At 41.5% G+C, this 17,918-nt stretch overlaps 1 pseudogene; it reads right to left on the reverse strand.

Moving 5' to 3' along the window:
- Positions 1–4,397: 4,397 nt before the first annotated feature.
- LOC112391708 (serine/arginine-rich splicing factor 10 pseudogene) lies at positions 4,398–4,963 on the reverse strand (annotated as a pseudogene).
- Between the last annotated feature and the right edge of the window lie 12,955 nt (positions 4,964–17,918).

Consider the following 17,918-nt stretch of genomic DNA (forward strand, 5'->3'; position numbering starts at 1 on the left):
GCCAATTCGGGGGACACGGGTTTGAGCCCTGGTCTGGGAAGATCCCACATGCCGCGGAGCAACTAAGCCCATGCGCCACAACTACCGGAGCCCATGTGCCACAACTACTGAAGCCTGCTCGCCTAGAGCCCGTGCTCCACAACAAGAGAAGCCACTGCAATGAGAAGCCCACGCACTGCAACGAAGAGTAGCCCCCGCTCGCCACAGCTAGAGAAAGCCTGCGGGCAGCAATGAAGACCCAACACAGCCAAAAATAAATAAACTAATTTAAAAAATTTAAATTCAAGGTTACTAATTCTATTTTAAAATTTGCAACTTCAGATGTGTGAGGTTCAAATCATTAGTTACATCCTTTCCCCCCCTCTCTCCTCTGTCATTTCCATCCACAATATAAACATACTGTAATTATTACCAGGTTAGGAAAGAAAAAAGTCCCTTGAATCCCACAAGGCTCTATTGCTATCACCCCATTTTTAAGTTTTCTTTTACAGGAAAACCCTTTTAAAGCATTCTCTCTCTTTGCTGTTTGCATGTTGGTGATTTATTTCGCTCATTGTCTCTTGAACTTACTCCAGTCAGGCTTTTACATCCCATGGACACCCCTCTTGTCAGAGTCACCAGTTAATGATCTTAACATTACAAAACTCTAGTGATCATTTCCCAGCCCTCTCTTACTTGAAGTATCCGGAGATCTCTCCACTTTAAAGGCTTTCTCGTGGCTCCCAGGACCCAATCCTTTCCCGAGATTCCTTCTATGTCAATGGCTGCTCCTTGGGAGTTTTCTTTGCTTCTTCCTTCTCCTTCTCTCTACCTCTCCCTGACTTTGGACCTACTATGTCTCTCAAAGCTAAAGCCCGAGAGCTCTGAGCTCCTATATATACTGTCCAAGCACGGAAATCTAATCACAAGGATTTTGCTACCACCCACACAGTGATTAGGTCTGGATTTTAATCTCCAGGTTTATACATATCCAAACTCCCAGTTCAGTATCCCTACTTGGACGTCTGATAGGTCATAAGTCAAGCTTAAAACTCCCAACCCCAACCATGATGCCCTGCACTGACCCCTGCCCCACTCTCACTCCTCACCATTCAAGTAAAGCCAATTCCATTAGTCCCGTTGATTGAGTCAAGAACCTCACATCATGACTCTGCTTCTTTACTCTTGGTCTAAACTCAACCTGTCAAAAAAATCTGGCTTGATCCCTTGCTACGTTTCTGACTCCTATTAACACTTTCCTTCACTCATTTTGTTCCGTCCCCTCTGGTTACCTTGCTTTTCAGTTAACAAGCCAAGCATGGTCCCAACTGAGCCCTTTGCACTTGCTGTTTGCTCTGCCTAGAAAGTTATTTCTCCAGATAAAAGTAAGACTTGTTCTCTTACCTTCTTCTGGTTTCTTTTCCAGTACACTTATTGACAAGGCAGTGACCAAAAATGAGGCTGCAGTCAGTGTTAGAGAAGACAGTTAGGGATTTGGGATTAGAGTATGAGAGTTAATGGAACCTCCTGGGGGGTTTATTCTGGGTTGTGATTAGGTAAATTTTTTTTTTTTTTTTTTCGGTACGCGGGCCTCTCACTGCTGTGGCCTCTTCCGTTGCGGAGCACAGGCTCCGGACGCACAGGCTCCGGACGCACAGGCTCAGCGGCCATGGCTCACGGGCCCAGCTGCTCCACGGCACGTGGGATCTTCCCGGACCGGAGCAGGGACCCGCGTCCCCTGCATCGGCAGGCGGACTCAACCACTGTGCCACCAGGGAAGCCCTGATTAGGTAAAATTTAGATTTGAGAATTGATGAGAGTTCTTCTATACTGGAGACCAGCCGGAAGACTTTCCAATTCAGGCTATGGATTTTGTACTAAAAGGGCTGGAAGTGATGGGGAGAACTCTAGGGTAGAGACAGATTGGGTGAAGGAGATGGAAAGACCAATAATTTGCTGGTGGGGAGGTTACAGAAATGATGGCGACTAGAACTAAGGTAACTGTCATTCAAATCTTGGATGTCAATGGGCCACAAAAATGAGCCCCAGTGGTAAAGTGGGCAAAGTGTATAAACAACAAAAAACACAAAAAGAACACGTTTCCAACTGGTACATGAAAAATGTTCAATTTAATTAAGGTGCAAAGAAACAAAATCTTAAATAATGAGATGTACATATACAAAAAAATTATTTGCATTATGATGCAATTTTATTTAAAAATATATTAATTCCATAAATATTTATTTACCACTTAGGTAATCAGCAAACTGTGTTGGGAAGTCTAGGTTATATACCAAAATATTAAAATAGGGTCTTTTTCTGGCAGATAGATATGGAAGTGATTCTTTTTGTGTGTGTGTGATACTATAAAAGTTATTTATTCACTATACACAGAACATGTCCCCTATAAAATGTACATAAAAAACACTAAAATTATAATTTGGTGAACATTTTCTTGATTACAGAACATACTAAATCAGTTGGGATAACAGCTCTCTGTCTGCCTCGAAATAATCTAATTATAGTACCCAGAGTATCTTTTATATCTGATGCAAAATTAAATACTTTATTTATTTATTTATTTTTGGCTGCGTTGGGTCTTTGTTGCTGTGCGCGGGCTTTCTCTAGTTGCGGCGAGCAGGGGCTACTCTTCGTTGCGGTGCACGGGCCTCTCATTGCGGTGGCTTCTCTTGTTGCGGAGCACAGGCTCTAGGCATGCAGGCTTCAGCAGTGGCACGTGGGCTCAGTAGTTGTGGCGCATAGGCTTACTTGCTCCGCAGCATGTGGGATCTTCCCGGACCGGGGCTCGAACCCATGTCCCCTGCGCTGACAGGCGGATTCTTAACTACAGCGCCACCAGGGAAGTCCCTAAATACTTAAAAAGAAAAAAAAAAAAAGAATACTGAATTAATGGGAGTATTGCTGAGTGAATCAATAAATGAGAATGATGACTCAGGGACCTTTTTTTTTTTTTGGCTGTGCTATGCAGCACACAGGATCTTAGTCCCCCGACATGGGATTGAACCCGTGCCCCTTGCATTGGGGACACGGAGTCTTAACCACTGGATCGCCAGGGAAGTCCTTAAATACTTATTGTGAGAATTGTTTCCTAATGTGTGTTTGAGGCAGAGTTAACAATTTAATATAACTCTAGTATATTACAGTCACTGTACAATAAATCAGTTTATTACAGATTAAAACAGATCATTTTTTCATTATTTGTATTAATGGGATGCAAATACTGGATACTTTTAAATGGTAAATAACCACAAAGTGACTTTTCTGTGATAATATATTGGGTTTCATAATTACATAGGATATAAATGGTGTAAAATATTGTTATGAATAATATATCTCAAACGAAGCAATGAGGCCACAGTGTAATGATTCACTAGACTGTGCTCTGTCGACAGTTATTGAATAACTGAATTTTATCTATTTTTCTCCCTAATTACCCAGTACAATTTTTGCCCACAGTAAGGGCTCAGTAAATGTTTGCTGAACATGCTGACTAGGAGAGAGGGGAGAAGAGATGGACCCTCTTAGCTGGATGTCAAGTATTATAATTGGAATTTACAGTGGGAGAATGTTTAAGATGTAAACCACATGTGCCACACAAGTAAGGAAACAAATGCCAACAAAGCAAACCATTAAGCAGAAAACACTGGCACTGGAATAAGCAAAGGCAAGATTTGCCAATAGTGAAAGTAGAACTGACTTTAAGAGATACCCAAGGAAAAGTTTATGTTGGACCATACCTTTTCTCACTGCATTCAGTTTGAGACAAACCAGTAGAGGCACTGTGAGAGACTATGGATGTCTTCCTTGATTTTCAGACATCCTAGTCTCCTTCTTTTTTTTTTTTTTTTTTTAATTTTTTGGCCATGCTGTATGGCATGTGGAATGGCATGTGGCATCTTAGTTCCCTGACCAGGGATCCAACACGCACCCCTTGCATTGGAAGTACAGAGTCTTAACCACTAGACCACCAGGGAAGTCCCAGACGTCCTAGTTTCCAATAATTTAACATGGACCTGCTACCCATGAATCAATATAAACCAAATCAGATTTAGGATTAGTTTCCACAAGTACAAAGTTGAATTACCTTTTTTTTTTTAATTTGAATTTTATTTATTTATTTTTTATACAGCAGCTTCTTATTTGTTATCTATTTTATACATATTAGTGTATATATGTCAATCCCAATCTCCCAATTCATCCCACCACCACCACCACCACCCCAAATTACCTTTTATTTGTCCTAAAATGCTTATTTTCAATGATTCCATGTAGTTTCGATAACATTCTTTTATCTTTCCAGACCAGAGTCCAAATATCCGCACAGTATTCATACTGAACACTTTCCACCCACCCTTTGGTCGCCTGAACTGCTCTTTTTTGGTTCTGTTTCTGCTTTCTCAGCTCTTTCTTGAAGCAGAACTGTACTGGGTACTCCTGCTGCAGTTTGGCCTCTATCACTGTTGGAGTAGATTCTGCTACGCCGTGGTCTTCCAATCGGTCTGTTTCTAGGACTATAAGATCTTCTATGGTTGGAATCAAAGGACTGACTTCTTGATCGCCTTCTTTTCTAACTTTGGCTTCTAGAACGTCTGTATCTGTCATAATTATCATAGAGTGATGAACTATACACATTTCCTCCCTTCCCGGGCTTTCATCCGATTTGGAGTCTTCCCATCCCCCTGTGCATACCGTATTTCAATTTGGTGTCCACAAATCCATTTTCTGTCCAAATTATGTAAAGCATCTTCGGCATCACGAACATCCTCAAATTGAACATATGCAAATCCTCTTGGGGGTGAGCGTAGAAATCAAGTGGAACGTACACGGCAACTACAGGACCATAACGACCGAATTCATGTTGTAAATCTTCAGACCTGGTATCATCAGCCATGTTCCTTACAAAGAGAGACTTGTTGGGGGGGAGAGGGAGAGGGGCCCAGGTACCGGGACATGACTGCAGCATGAGTCTCAGCAGGGACACTATCCCCCGGGCAAACTGGCTGCAGCTCCGGCGACAGCAGATCCTCAGACACACACAGCCGGAAGTCTCTGCAGGAAGTGATTTTTTTTTTTGCGGTACGCGGGCCCCTCGCCGTTGTGGCCTCTCCCGTTGCGGAGCACAGGCTCCGGACGCGCAAGCTCAGCGGCCATGGCTCATGGGCCCAGCCGCTCCGCGGCATGTGGGATCTTCCCGGACCGGGGCACGAACCCGTGTCCCCTGCATCGGCAGGCGGACTCTCAACCACTGCGCCACCAGGGAAGCCCACAAGTTAACTTTTAATATGAAAATGGAAGCCCTGGAAGTGATTCTTTTAATTTTTATTGTTTTGCTTGTAATGTACAGGACCACTGGGGTAGTACAAATAAATAGGAAAACATAGGCTATGCGTATGGTGCATCTGGCACACCCAGTTACCCAATTCTGGGAGAATTTTAAAGGAAGAAATGAGGGTAATATTAAGGGTTAGATTTTTCCTCAGCTAAGTAGAAAAGTTCCCAGCAAACAAAGACTATAAATCGTTTTTGTAATGTGGTATGAAAATTCTCTTTATGATTTGATCTCTGTCTCAGATGATTATGAAAGTGTATTGATTGGACATGCAGCTACTGTACAGATTATCTAGTGTGCATTGTGCAAGGGATCTAATGACTCCCTAGGTAACGTGAGCAGCAGACACTCCCTCATATCCTCCCCACCCCCAGACACCCACACCTACAGCAACAGAGCATCCTTACACCGGTGGTTCTCCACCATTGATGCACATTAGAGTCGCCCGTGGGCACCTGGGCTACATCTTAGAGCCATTTAATCAGAAGCTGGGGTGCGGGGGAGGGTTAGAATGTTTGTTTCAGGTCAACAGTAAAGTGATCCACACTATATATACACATTCCTTTTCAGATTCTTTTCCATTATGCATTATTACAAGATACTGAATATAGTTCCCTGTGCTGTACAGAAGGACCTTGTTGTAGTGTTCGTCTGTTAATCTCATACTCCCAATTTATCCCTCCTTCCATTTCCCTTTGGTAACCATATGTTTGTTTTCTACGTCTGTGACTCTATTTGTTTTGTAAATAAGTTCATTTGTATCTTTTTTTTAGATTTCAAATATAAGTAATATCATATGATATTTGTCTTTCTGTTTGGCTTACTTCACTCAGTATGATAATCTCTAGGTACATCCATGTTGCAAATGGCATTTTTCATTCTTTATTATGGCTGAGTAATATTCCATTGTGTGTGTGTGTGTGTGTGTGTGTGTGTGTGTGTGTGTGTGTATCACATCTTCTTTATCCATTCCTCTGTCAATGGACATATGGACATTTAGGTTGCTGCCATGTCTTAGCTATTGTAAATGCTGCTGCAATGAACATTGGGGTGCATGTCTCTTTTCGAATTATGGTTTTCTTTGGATATATGCCCAGGAGTGGATTGTAGGATCATATGGTAGCCCTATTTTTAGTTTTCTGAGGAGCCTCCATACTGTTTTCCATCGTGGCTGTACCAATTTACATTTCCACCAACAGTGTAGGAGGGTTCCTTTTTCACCATGCCCTCTCCCGCATTCATTGTTTGTAGACTTTTTAAAAAATTATTTATTTATTTGGTTGCACAGGTTCTTAGTTGCAGCAGGCAGACTCCTTAGTTGTGGCATGTGAACTCTTAGTTGTGGCATGCATGTGGGATCTAGTTCCCAGGCCAGAGATAGAACCTGGGTCCCTTCAGTGGGAGCGCAGTCTTAACCACTGTGCCACCAGGGAAGTCCCTGTAGGCTTTTTGATAATGGCCATTCTAACTGGTGTGAGGTGATACTGCATTGTAGTTTTGATTTGCATTTCTCTAATAATTAGCCATGTTGATCATCTTTTCATGTGCATTTTGGCCATCTATATGTCTTCTTTGGAGAAATATCTATTTAAATCTTCTGCCCATTTTTTGATTAGGTTTTTTGTTCACTTGTTTTTCAGAGGAAGAATCTTACTTAATTTTTATTAGTCCTTTCAAACAACCCTCTAACAATTTAAAAACTCTACCATTTATATAATGGCCCAGAACCCAGTCAAGAGGTAAAGCCATGGATTCAAATATTATTGACTTACTTTTGTGAATTTGGATAAGTTTATGCCATCTGTTTGTCTTCTCATGTATAAATTGTATAGTAATACCTGAACTGTGTGTGTCGGGGGGTTAGACCTATCAAACCCCCCTTTATTTTTTTAAAAAATTAAAAACATTTACACAATTTTGAAAGGTTACTTTCCATTTATAGTTATGACAAAATATTCGCTATATTCCCCGTGTTGTACAATACATCCTTGAGCCTATCTGACACCCAGTATTTGTACCTCTCATTCCCCCAACCCTATATTACCCCTCCCCCATCCCCCCACTGGTGACCACTAGTTTGTCCTTTATATCTGTAAGTCTGTTTCTTTTTTGTTGTATTCACTAGTTTGTTGTATTTTTTAGATTCCACATAAAAGTGACATCATACAGTGTTTGTCTTTCTCTGTCTAACTTTTAGTTCACTTAGCATAATGCCCTCATGAATCATCTCAAGAATTTTTCACACATCTTCAAAACTTGTTCTTCTCTTTCTTTCTTTATGTCACTTCCTAGGAGTTACAAGGACAGACTAAAGGGTGAGGGGCATCAATTGTGCCACCATGGACAGCCCCACTGCTAACTGACCACGGAAGTTACCAAATTACCATGGAAGTCCTTCATCTCTGCCAGTGATTAGTGGCTTGAGGAATTCCTAAAATTGGATCTACAGTGGGGTATTCAAAGGTGACAAGTCATTTCACACGTCCAGTGAATTACAAACTTCACTGGCTTTAGTTAGATTAGAAAAGGTAACTGTCCAGCAATCCTAGATGAAGGGCTAAAAGAGGTGAAGTCACCAGCCAAAAAGTCTAGCTTTCAAGGAATCGCGATCCCCAAAGCTAGATATTATGCAGGCTGCCAAGCTGAACTAACTTAAGAAGATGGACATAGTGAGCCCCCTGGACCTGGCCTGACCCTAACACATAGTAGGAGTGTCACAGTGGTAAGTGGTAGAAAGTCTGCCTCATTTAATCCAAATCATTAAAAGTATATTGGTGCCCTAGTAACAATCAGTGGGCTTTGTTACTAGTGTTATCATTATAAGAATTTTATGTATTTGAAACAAACCTATACCAGGTCCTTTCTAAGGTAATTAGAGATGGCCTTACACTCAACAAATGCCTTATTTTAAAAACTTTTTTAAAAAATTGTGGTAAAATATACAGTAAACTTACTATTTCAACCAAAAAGAAAAAAAGAATTTTATATATTTGATATTTTTCAATCCATTGCAGTCATTAATGCTTTTTCAATTTAAAATACTATCGTATATTTTGTAATTATGTTTGTTCTAATAAGCATTTTTATTGAAATTTTAAAAAAAATTGGGCTTCCCTGGTGGCGCAGTGGTTGAGAGTCCGCCTGCCGATGCAGGGGATGCAGGTTCGTGCCCCGGTCCGGGAGGACCCCACATGCCGCGGAGCGGCTGGGCCCGTGAGCCATGGCCGCTGAGCCTGCGCGTCTGGAGCCTGTGCTCCGCAACGGGAGAGGCCACAGCAGTGAGAGGCCCGCTTACCAAAAAAAAAAAAACAACTTCTTAGTCTAACTCAGTTCTTTGGCTTCAACTCGGAGACATTTCCTTCAGCTGCGAATTTACTGGACAGATTCCAACAATTCAAGGTACCTTTCTGATAGTTTGGGGGAAGATTTTCTGCTCAGAGTACATTTGGGAACAGGTTGGGGATGTCTCTCTGACAGGTGGGGGTCACTCTCCTAAGAAACCGCAGGATAGTGGGGAGGGATAAACTGGGAGACTGGGATTGACATATACACACTACTGTATATAAAATAGATAACTAATAAGGACCTACTGTACAGCACAGGGAACTCTACTCGATACTCTGCAATGACCTACATGGGAAAAGAATCTAAAAAAGAGTGGAAAATTAAATTAAATTATAAATTTAATTTAAAAAAAGAAATGACAGGATAGGAGACGGACACAGGAAGCAGTGAGGCAGGGAAATGAACACGTGTGTGGAAGGACCATCGGGCCTGTGAGCAACACACATGCAGGACTTTGCTTGGAAGCAAAGCTTGGAAGCTTTGCGTTTTTCAATGCAGTATAATTGCTCATAAGAGAGAGGGGAGTAGTCCAAGCTCATTTCAGCCTTGGGGAGCCAGGGATCAAAAAGAGAAGTAAAAGGAAAAAGAGAGCTTTTATGTACATGATACTGACACTAAAAAATGAAGGAAACTTCCAGGGAAAACCTATTGGTCGATACTGTCACTATTGCAAATTCCTAAATCTGGCAAGAGGACAGGACTGCATTAGAAGTCATTATTGATTAATTCATTCATCAAGTCCTTGCTAAAGGCCCATTATGTGCTTGGCAATCTTCTAGGTCTTTGGGATACATTAGTGAACAAGGAAGACAGGGACCAGAACTGGTAGAGCTTACACTGTAGTGAGAAAAGAGAGATACTTGCAAGACTGGTGAACTTTCTCCAGAAAACAAGAAGCATAGGAATCACAGTTAACCTTTAGAATGGGTGAGAATTTTCTAAATACTTTTTAAATTCATAGGCAGAAAAAAAAAAATTCATAGGCAGGATTTTTTTTCTGGAAACTGGTACCATTTTTTTTTTTTTTTTTTTTTTGCGGTACGCGGGCCTCTCACTGTTGTGGTCTCTCCCGTTGCGGAGCACAGGCTCCGGACGCGCAGGCTCAGCAGCCATGGCTCACGGGCCCAGCCGCTCTGCGGCACGTGGGATCTTCCCGGACCGGGGCATGAACCCGTGTCCCCTGCATCAGCAGGCGGACTCTCAACCACTGCGCCACCAGGGAAGCCCAAGGTCATGTTTTTATTAACTGACATGAATTAAATTTAAGATCTTCCCAGAAATACCGTTAACAGAAACAATGAGTGTATCTGAGAAGCAAACTGTAAGCAAATAGATCTGTGGCTATTGATCAGTTCTAAGCAGCCCCCTGCCTGGGTTCTTGTTTTAGCAGAGAGGCACCGATGGCGTCAAGGAGAGTTCTGTACACAGAGGTGCAGGATCATCTTTTTTCTCAAGCAATTATCTATGAATCTCAGCATTCAGTACAAAATGCAGAGCAACCATTTGCTCATTTCTCAGTTGGAGAATCAAAAATTTTCTTTCTCCAGTCCAACTGTTAAAAAAACTCTCTGATATACCTATTTATCCGATCAACTGATAGATTGATCTATTGATAAAACATTTTTAAAAAGCCGGTACAGTTCTGCATCATAAAACGGTCCTTGCATGACATGTCCACACTCCTTTGGAAGGCCAGAACCTCGTGTTTTGCACTTAATCTCATCCTCCCTAACTGCTCAAGGTCATAACTCTGGGAATTCTCATTGCTCTCGGTTGCATCATCACTATTTCCCTCAGAACTTGATCTTTCCCGTCAGCATACAAACAAGCTATTAACGCAGAATTCTTGAGCCCTCTGGGGATATCTGATAGTAGGCATTAAAATTCCTTACGCTGTTAATTTTTTTCCCAGTTGCTCTAGAAAATGAGAGAATTGAAATTCTTGATGTAATTGTGTTCATATGAGACAATCTCAAAATTGGGTCCCACCCCATGCCTAGTGAATCAGCGTCTGCATTTTAACAAGATCCCTGGGTGATTCATAAAAGTTTGAAAAGCACTAGACTAGATCAGTGGTTCTCAACACCAGAATCACTTGAGTAACTTTAAGAAATCCTGATGTCCAGAGACCAATTAAATCAGAATTTGGGGGTGTGTGTAGATCCCAGGGGTCTGTGTTTTTTAAAGCTCCTTCTGATGACACCAATGTGTAGCCAAATTTGAGTACCACTGGACTAGATAGACCTTCTTTTCCTGTGTCACTGACTGACTATTTGTGCAATCTCTCTAGAGAAAGAAGATTGAAGTCATGTTGACCCCAGGAAAAGATAGAGACACTTGCTGGTATCTTACATGGTATCAGCATTGGCTAGACAAGGTCTGTCCTGACTTCCGGGACTTCCCTGGTGGTCCAGTGGTTAAGACTTCATGCTCCCAATGCAGGGGGCCTGCGTTCGATTCCTGGTCAGGGAACTAGATCCTGCGTGCCGCAACTAAAGATCCTGCACGTGGCAATGAAGATCCCGCATGCCACAACTAAGAACCGGTGCAGCAAAATTAATAAATAATATTAAAAAAACAAAAAAGATATGTCCTGACTTTCAAGACATATTTCTTAAGATTGGCCCAGAGGAGGGCCAATGAGGCTTCATTTCAAGAATGAGAAGCTGAAAAACCAAACCACACTAACTGCTATATGCAGTCATAACACCTAAGTATACAGCAACAATAAGGAAGAAATATTCAGGGATACAAATGACCAGATGAGGAAGAAAAAAAAAAGACCTTGGGGTAGATGGTGGCTAGGGGGTTGGCAGAGGGAAATGAGTACCTACCTATCTCCTAGGGTCGTTTTTAATGGTTAATAGTTGACAGTTCTGCCCATGTCTGTTTCAGTTGACCAAGAAATGAAGTGCTTCATGGGAGCCGCAGGAGTCCAGTGGTTTTTCAACAATCATTCTAGTTACTGCTTCTACCTCATCTGAAATATTTGGTTTTAGTGAGTCAGGAAACAATGGAAATCAGACCACTTCTCCTCAGTCTTGACGAAGATTGTTATCTCCATCCATTTCTTGGAGTTTGATCTCGTTCAGAATCCCTGGTCCAGCAGCTCCACCATCCAATCCAGTATCCCATCTAAAACCAGGCATTACATTTGTCTGTAACATCCTTTTTAAGTCTCTTGTCATCTAGGACAGTGTGTTTGTATGACACTGACATGCTGAAGAGACTGGATACTCTTTAATGTCTCATAGTTTGGATTTTTTCTGGTCATTTCCTCCTGATATCATATAGCTTATTCTTATATTCCCTATGTTTTCTATAAACTGGAAGTTAAATAAGCTTGGTAATATTATAATCTTATTGACAACAATATAAAATCATGGATGCCAGTGTTATATAGCTTCATATCAGGACAAGTGGAATTTCTAGTCATCCCACAATAAATATGGCTAAGGTTGACCCCTGGGTTGGTGGGATTACAGACTGATCTGGAGGGATGGATTTTTTAAAATATTTATTTATTCATTTATTTGGCTGTGCCAGGTCCTAGTTGTGGCAGGGTCTTTGTTGCCACATGTGGGATCTAGTTCCCTGACCAGGGATCAAACCCAGGCCCCTTGCATTGGGAACATGGAGTCTTAACCAGTCTTAACCAGAGAAGTCCCAGGGATGGATTTTTATGCAGTAGAAATGACTGAAAGAGGAAGGCCAGGATGCTAAACTGTCTGCAAGAGTGGTTGTAATTATAGGCCATGGTTAAGGAGGGGAATGCAGCAAGATGGCCCTAAAGGAGAGAGAGAATGTTGAGGGATTAGAGGATTAGAGGTTGTGCAAAGGTATGGAAAATTGTTGCTAACACAAGGGTCTTGCCCTTTTTAAAGCAACCTGGATGATAGGGATAAGACATCTGTTGCTAATTTCACCAGTATCTGTGTTTTCTTCTTTGGGGGTACATCGCTGCAGTACATTTCCTAGCCTTCCCTGAAGTTAAAGATGATCATGTGATTGATTCTGGCCAATGAAATGTGAACGGAAGTGATGGACACCACTTCCATTTTGGGCTCTAAAAACCTTCCCATGCATGATCCTTTCTCTCTTTCTGCATCAATCCATTGAATGGAGAAGACTCTTACAACCTAGAAAATGGCAGCACACAGGCTAGAAGAAGCCTAGGTCTTGCATGTGGAAAGCCACCTCTCCGAGGGTGCTCCTGGTGGACTGTGATAGCGGCAAGGACTACTGAAGTCTTTGAGGAATTTACTGTGAAAAGGAGCAAGGACATAGGGCAGTAGCTGATGATGAAAGAGTTTTAAGAGAAGGCCTATTTAGAATGGAAGAAATGAGAACAAAATTGATGTTCATAGATTATAATCCACAGAGAGGAAAAAACTGATAAAGAAGGAGATAGGGGAGGACTGTTAGAGCCACATACTTGACTGAGCAGGAGGCGATGGGATCCAATGCACAGATGCTGAATTTAGCATTAAGAGCCCAGAGAGGTTGTCTGTTGTAACAGGAGAAAAGTCAGAGTACAAGTACAGTAGAAGTGCTGATAAGTTAGGTTGTAAGAGTCTTCTCCATTCAATAGATAGATGTGAGGGACTTCCCTGGAGGTCCAGTGGTTAAGACTTCGTGCTCCCAGTGCAGGGGAATTAAGATCTCACATGCCACATGGCACAGCCAAAAAAAATTATAATAAAATAAAAAAAAGAGAGAAGTAAATCAGCTTGATTTACTTCTTAAAAGCATTTATATATAACTTTAAAAAAATAGAAATACAAATGTTACGGGTACGCTGCCCAATTCGTTCTGGAAAGTCTAACTCATTTCTACAAGTTCAGAAGGTAACTCCACAATATAAAAATACTTTACCTTGTTAAAACATTCACTTTATAATACTCCTATTACAAAGTATGCTGAAACGAAAATACTTGAAATGAGTCCTTTTTGCACATGTTTAAGATAGTTTTATGGAAGGAGCATAATTTCCTCAAATGACAGGCATGTTTTACATTTTGATAGGTATAGCTGTCCTCCAAAATAGTTTTGTTTGAAGAGTAACTAACACTCGCTGTGTGAACCACAGTTGCCCAGGTATTTGGCTTTGATGGGATTGGGTTGGGGTTATGTTAGGTGTCAAGGTTAGGTGTCTGAAAGGGTTTATTCCTCTGTAACTAGTCAGTCCTCAATACCACCAGCAAAGCTTTCAGCTCAAGCCTAATAGTTATTTACTTCATCATCAAATTCATCATCAAGGAAGATCAATAGGGGTATTTCCAACATATCCAAAAATTCTCATACTTTTCCTGAGTAAAATATTATTGCCTCTCAGTTAATGATCTTCAAGGCTCAACCACACACACTTTTCCCCTTTTCCACTTCTGGGAAATATTCCTAATCTATCAAGACAGAGCTAGTCTCAAGATAATGCTAAAAGCTTTTGCATGATAATGAAAGATTGTTGAGGACAAATATCTCAGAATACTTATTATCCCACATAGAAACAGTGGTTCTGGGTAATAAACACATACTTAATAATTTGAGTATAACACTCCTGGACCATGTTTCAAGCCTCTCCCATGTTGTTGTCTATTTCCCCGCCCATCAGTAGCTTTCCCCGAGGGGTTCAAATCATAATCCTCTTCAACTACCTCCATTCTTGACATGTCTCTTTAAGGATGGGAATCAAAATTCGAAATGCCCTATACAAGGGGAAAATAGTAAATGCAATCTAGTCAGTACACTGGCAGAAGTGATAACTGTTTTGTTCATGGAATGATTCATTGATATTACCTGTATGTGTCTTTTTCTCTTTATTCATATGCGGTTTTTATAGTCTCTGCCCAGGGGCAACAGGTGGTGGTTGGGGAGGGGTGAGAGGGCCACAGAAATCTGTCAAAGGAACATCAAGAGCTCCAAATCCGGGCCTTCCCTGGCGCTCCAGTGGTTAGGACTCCGCATTTCCACTGCAGGGGGCATGGTTTCGATCCCTGGTCGGGGAACTAAGATCCCACATGCCGTGCGTGGCACAGCCAAAAAAAAGAGAAAAAATTTGTATTTCTTTTTTAAAATTTTATTTATTTATTTTGGCTGTGTTGGGTCTTTGTTTCTGTGCGAAGGCTTTCTCTAGTTGCGGCTAGTGGGGGCCACTCTTCATCGCGGTGCGCGGGCCTCTCACTATCGTGGCCTCTCTTGTTGTGGAGCACAGGCTCCAGACGTGCAGGCTCAGTAGTTGTGGCTCACGGGCCCAGTTGCTCCATGGCATGTGGGATCCTCCCAGACCAGGGCGCGAACCCGTGTCCCCTGCATTGGCAGGCAGATTCTCAACCACTGCACCACCAGGGAAGCCCCCCCAAAATTGTATATCTTAAAAAAAAATAATGTGGGTTGTGCATAGGGACTTACTTCCAAGGGTGCAGTAAAAATGAGGAAAAGAGTAACTTTATGGTGGAGAAACCTGACCATCACTTCCTCAGCCAGGTGATCAAGGTCACCATTAACAGCAATGAGCAAGTGGATAATATGTACCCTTCATGTGTTGCGATGAAAATGTCATGTTACCTCTGGTTTTCCTTTCCAAAATCTACAGCCCAATTTATCATGAGAAAAACATCAAACAGATTCCAACAGAGGGACATTCTATGGAATACATGCCCAATGTCTCTCCGTCAAGGTCATCAGAAACAAGGAAAGTCTGATCAACTGTCATCATCTGGAGAAGTCTAAGGGGACTAGACGTGACCTGCTTAAATCCTGGAAGAGAAAAAGAACGTTAGGCAAAACTGAAGAAGTTTGAATACAATTTGGCCTTAGTTAATAAAAATGTGTCCCTATTGGTTCATTCACTGTGGCAAATGTACCACACTAATATATGATCTTAATAACAAGGGGAACTGCATGTATAATATATACAGGGGATCCTCTGTGCTACCTTCTCAATTTTTCTGTAAATCTAAAACCATTCTAAAAAATTAAGTTTCTTTTTAAAAATTGCAGAAATGAGGTGCTAGATGGTCTCACCTTTTTCCAGAGAAAGACTTACTTTTGCTTCTGTCAGTCCTTAGGAAGTAAGAGTCTATTTTCAGTTCTCTTTTATTCCTAGGGTGCTGTTTGTTGGGTCCGAAACTCCAGTTTTTCCCTGTTGCCCCGTGAGACTTCTGAAGACAGTTTATCAGTCTCCTGGTTGCCCCTTTCTTTGCAGATATCCAGACTCTCAGGCACTGTTTAAGAGTCAGCAGATGCCATGTTCAGACTTCCCTTGTCTCTGAGGTCTCGGTCCCTTACATTCCTTGCTCCAGTGAAAGCTCTCTGATGCTTTCAAATAGTTGTCTTTATATTTTATCCAGCTTTCCTAGTTGTCCTCAGCAGATGATTGGCCTGACACAGCAACTCATCTTCATCTTAGCCTGAAGCTTCTGCTTCTCATTTTTGAATTTGCCTTCCATTCCTCATTGATTTCAAAATTCTGAAATACTCACGCTTTCCACGAGTCCCAGGGCTTCTCCTTAGGGCCAGCCAATAATTGAGTGGTAGCGTTTTAAACATCAATCAGATTAAAAAATTACATAGATGCTAAAAATGATAAAGAACTAGGTAGGGAGCAGTTAGAGAGCCAAATAGGAAAAAGACAAATGACGTGACCGAAATCACATTACGGGAAAGGAAAAAAGCACTGGTATCTAGTCTACTTATTCTGATAGAGTAAATTCCTTTCGGCATATCCCATAATGATCCTAACTGTATGAGCAGGAAAACAAAGTACTAAAATGAGAACTAACACAGATGTGTTTACTTTCTCTAATTCCATCAGTCATAGTTTTTAGTGTTTCCCTCTTCATTGCTTTCAGGATTATTCATCTTATATTGGCAACATACGTTTTCACATTTTATTCCTTTATTTATTGATCCATTCTGGAAAAGAGACATGTGGATTAATTTGTTTATTAGGTTTCAATTTGGTTATGACAGTTTTGGAACCAACTGCCATTGGGTGGGTTTCCTTTAGACAGGAAATATATGGCAAGGGAAAAAAAGGAGGAAAATAAGACAATTTTTTTTGTTTTTTTGGCCGCACCGCGCGGCGTATGGGATCTTCGTTCCCTGACCAGGGATCGAACCTGTGACCCCTGCAGTGGCAGCGTGGAGTCTTAACCACTTGACCGCCAGGGAAGTCCAAAATAAGACAACTTTAAAGCAATATTTTAAACAAAGTAACTTAGTTTGTGAGTAATAATATTAAAAATAGTACTATATTTCATGTTTTAGTAACTCAGAAATTGGATGGAGCATCAGAGTTTATTTTCATCTTTATTTTCTTAGTGATCCATTAAATGATAATTAATAACATATAAGATATTAAATTATATAGTATTAGTTAACATTTATTGTTTATTATGGGTCTGGCACTATTCTCAGAACTTTTTTGTGTAATCTTCTCTCTCTCTTTTTTTTTTTTTTTTTGCGGTACGCGGGCCTCTCACTGTTGTGGCCTCTCCCGTTGCGGAGCACAGGCTCCGGACGCGCAGGCTCAGCGGCCATGGCTCACAGGCCCAGCCGCTCCGTGGCATGTGGGATCTTCCCGGACCGGGGCACGAACCCGTGTCCCCTGCATCGGCAGGCGGACTCTCAACCGCTGCGCCACCAGGGAAGCCCTTCTCTCACTTTTATACTAAATTAAGAAGGGACAGATTGGTGTCTTATAATCAAAATAGCGGTAAAATAGATATCAGAGAAAAGGTTCTCTGAACATATTGTCTATCCCTTTCACTTAGTCAAACTGGTCCAAAAGAAGTCAATTACTTTTTCTTTGTTAACCCCATGTGTTCAAACAAGATTAGTAGTATCTGCTCCCTCTAACATGTGGAGCACTTAGGAAGATATTGGGTTCAAATACTTTGAAAAGTGTAAAGAAAAACATTCTTTCTGCAGAGTTCTTCTCTGGGGTCAACTAGTTATAAAAATCCTGGAAATATGTTCCTTCTTTCTTCTATTCCCATTTTAGAGACACACAAAGAAACGTAAAACAAAAACATCAAAATAGGCTTCCCTGGTGGCTCAGTGGTTAAGAATCCGCCTGCCAATTCAGGGGACAACGGGTTCGAGCCCTGGTCTGGGAAGATCCCACATGCCATGGAGCAACTAAGCCCGTGTGCCACAACTACTGAGCCTGTGCTCCACAACAAGAGAAGCCAGCACAATGAGAAACCCACTCGCCACAACTAGAGAAAGCCCACTTGCAGCA

Source organism: Neophocaena asiaeorientalis, unplaced genomic scaffold (assembly GCF_003031525.2).
Source record: "Neophocaena asiaeorientalis asiaeorientalis breed wild unplaced genomic scaffold, Neophocaena_asiaeorientalis_V1.1 scaffold150, whole genome shotgun sequence".
NCBI classification, from domain to species: Eukaryota; Metazoa; Chordata; class Mammalia; order Artiodactyla; family Phocoenidae; genus Neophocaena; species Neophocaena asiaeorientalis.